The following is a 3,492-nucleotide window of genomic DNA, read 5'->3' as shown; positions in this document are numbered from 1 at the left end:
TCCCTACGCCGGGATGTTCCATTTATATACTCAATTAGTTGCACTCTCTCTCTCTCTCTCTCTCTCTCTCTCTCTCTCTCTCTCTCTCTCTCTCTCTCTCTCTCTCTCTCTCTCTGAATTGACCGCTTCCCTCACGATAAAAACACGAAAACCGAAAAGAAAATACATCAACAAGTAAATAACAAACAAAAGTAAAAAAGGAAGAAAAGCCATTAGCAGACAGGTGAAAAAAAAAACAATTAGTAAAAACAAGGAAATCAAAAAAAGTAATTAGCTGGCAGGGAAACAAAACAAAAACATTAGTACGCATTAAAAAGACAAAGAAAAAAAGATAATTAGGAGACGAGTGAAAAAAAAAGATTAGCAATTACTAAAGAGAGAGAAAAAAAAGAAAGGTTATTAGCAAATACACACGCAAAAAAAAAAAAAACAGTAAATATAAAAAAAACGAAGAAAAGCACGATAAAAAAATTAAGACGTATAAAAAAATAAAATAAAGAACGAAAAGAAAAATACTGAAAAAAATCATTGGAAGTTAAAAAAAAAAAAAAGAAAGAAAAAAAGGAGCGGGTAGTTTGGGGGGTGGGGAAGAGTGGCAGGGGAAAAATGGGGGAGCGGGGGAGAGACATCAGCAGGAAGGTTCACGTGGGGTGCAACTTATCAAACGTATCCAAACATGTCTGGCTAATTAGTCTGTCGATCAAAAATAACAAGAGTCAAACCAGCCACGACTTTTGATGCCACCTGTGTGTGTGTGTGTGTGTGTGTGTGTGTGTGTGTGTGTGTGTGTGTGTGTGTGTGTGTGTGTGTGTGTGTGTGTGTGTGTGTGTGTGTGTATAAATCATGTTTCATCTTTACAAATACGTACATGACCTACTCTGCCTTCCCTGTGTGTGTGTGTGTGTGTGTGTGTGTGTGTGTGTGTGTGTGTGTGTGTGTGTGTGTGTGTGTGTGTGTGTGTGTGTGTGTGTGTGTGTGTGTGTGTGTGTGTGTGTGTGTGTGTGTGTGATAAAAACACATTTCTTCTATTAACTATTATTTTTCCTTCATTTATTTTACCTTCCTTTTTTAATAATTTTCCTTTTACATTTCATACCTAAGAAAATAATAATAATAATAATAATAATAATAATAATAATAATAATAATAATAATAATAATAGTAATACCAATTTTTTTTACACACCTCTTCTTTTCAATTTACATTTTTGTTCATATTTTACGACCAACTCTTTCCTGCAGAGAGAGAGAGAGAGAGAGAGAGAGAGAGAGAGAGAGAGAGAGAGAGAGAGAGAGAGAGAGAGAGAGAGAGAGAGAGAGAGAGAGAATTTCCTCCTTACCATTAAACCTTGTACCTCTTGCCTCTTATTTCCTTCCAAACTCCAAAAAAACTTCCCATGTACAAAACTTAGGAACCTTTTAGAATCTCTCTCTCTCTCTCTCTCTCTCTCTCTCTCTCTCTCTCTCTCTCTCTCTCTCTCTCTCTCTCTCTCTCTCTCGATATGGAGGAAGAAAGGAAGGAAGGGAGAAGGAGAAGAAAGCAAAATAAGGAAGGAAACGAAAGGAGAAAGAATAATAAAAACAATGAAAGAAAGAAAATGACCATCACCTCTCTCTCTCTCTCTCTCTCTCTCTCTCTCTCTCTCTCTCTCTCTCTCTCTCTCTCTCTCTCTCTGTCTCTCTCTCTCTCTCTCACTGATCGACTAAGCAAGATACGTGTCTTTAAGGATTTTCTGGTGGCAAATTAAGTTACTAAGAACCTGCTGCCTAGTTACTCTTGTTTAGTGGTCGCTGGATGCTGGAAAGGACTAGAAGCAGGAAGGTGAGATAGGGCGAGTAAGGGAGACGAAGAGGAGGTAAGGGAGGTGATGGAGGAGAGGTAGGAAGGGGGTAAGGGAGGCGAGGAGGGGGTGAAAGGGAGTAAGGGGTAATGAAAGCGGGTTTAGGTATGTAAGGGAGGGGAGTAAGAGGGGGAGAGGGGGAGAGGGAGGGTGAGGGGGAGAGGGATGACTCAGCCTACGTGGGAGTGACGCAGGGTTGTTATGAAATCACATTTAATTTGGTACAGAAGGGCGTTGCGTGATCTCTCTCTCTCTCTCTCTCTCTCTCTCTCTCTCTCTCTCTCTCTCTCTCTCTCTCTTACCCTTCCTCACATCCATCCCACCGTCACAAATTAACACAAAAGGGACACATTAAGTACAGGTAAACACAATCTCAGACCGCCAGGTGTTTCTAATTAACCTGACGTGTGGGTTCATTTTTAATCCCAACAGGTAATCCCACAAAGTTAGGATTAAAAAAATATATATTAAACCTTCATAATATCCTTCCCTGCTCTTAAGGTAATCAGCAAGGAAGTTTCGCTCTTAAGGTACAAAATCACAGGTGTCGTTTTGGTTACCTGAGTCTAGCTACCCTGATAATTGCCACACAGACTCTTCAGGGATCTCCTCCTCCTCCTCCTCCACCTCCTCCTTGATCCTTCCTCCATTTGCACCTCTTATCATTCATCCCTCGCTCCTCTTAAGAGATAGAGAGAGGGAAAATTCTCATTAATTTTTCATATCTTCTTTTTATCTCTCAAGTTCGCGTTTTTTTTTCTTATTCATCTTTATTCGTTTTGTTTCGTTCCTCTTAACTTTATCATACATTTATTAGTTTATCGATTTTTTTCTTCTTTCTTTTTATTTTTTCTTCATTGATTTCTTTTTTGAACCATCTTATCCATTTGGTCATGCCTTGATAAATGCTCTCTCTCTCTCTCTCTCTCTCTCTCTCTCTCTCTCTCTCTCTCTCTCTCTCTCTCTCTCTCTACACCAAAGGGTCAAAGTGAGCATCATCTTAACGTGACTTTGAGCCCTACGGTTTGATAAGTTTCAGCTGTGGACCTCTGGACTTTGATGGCTATTTAGACGGTGAATGGTGTGTGTGTGTGTGGGGGGAGGAGAGAAAGAGAGAGAGAAGGGGGAGGACCTCTTGTCGTTAAGTAGGATGGGAAAGGAATAGGTGATGATAAACTAGGTGATATATAGGAGAGTGAAAATAAGGGGAAGGAAGGAAGGAAGGAAGGAAGGAAGGAAGGAAGGAAGGAAGGAAGGAAGGAGGAGAGTAAAGTAATTAGAGGAGGATAGTGAAGGTAAGGAAAATAGGAAGGCAGAAAGGAGGAGGAGGAAAAGAAATCGTGGATGAAAAAAAAATACAGAAAAAACACGACGAAAGGGAAAAGAGATAGACAAATAGTAAAAATTAAACAAAGAAAAATAACACAGGATAACGAAGGAAATGAAATGATGAAGAGAGAGAGAGAGGAAATGAAAAGAAACGAAATAATAAACTTAGGAAGAGGAAAGGGAAAAAAAACTAGGAGGAAATAAGATCAGGAAGAGGAGCAAGGAGAGGAAAGGAGGGAGGAAAGATAGGAATAATGATAGAGGAAGAAGAGGAAAGAGTGGGAGAGAAGAGGGGGAGTGGGAAAGATGAAAAACGAGACATT

This window comes from Scylla paramamosain, chromosome 38 (assembly GCF_035594125.1).
Source record: "Scylla paramamosain isolate STU-SP2022 chromosome 38, ASM3559412v1, whole genome shotgun sequence".
NCBI classification, from domain to species: Eukaryota; Metazoa; Arthropoda; class Malacostraca; order Decapoda; family Portunidae; genus Scylla; species Scylla paramamosain.
Note: the sequence above shows the minus strand (reverse complement) of the source record.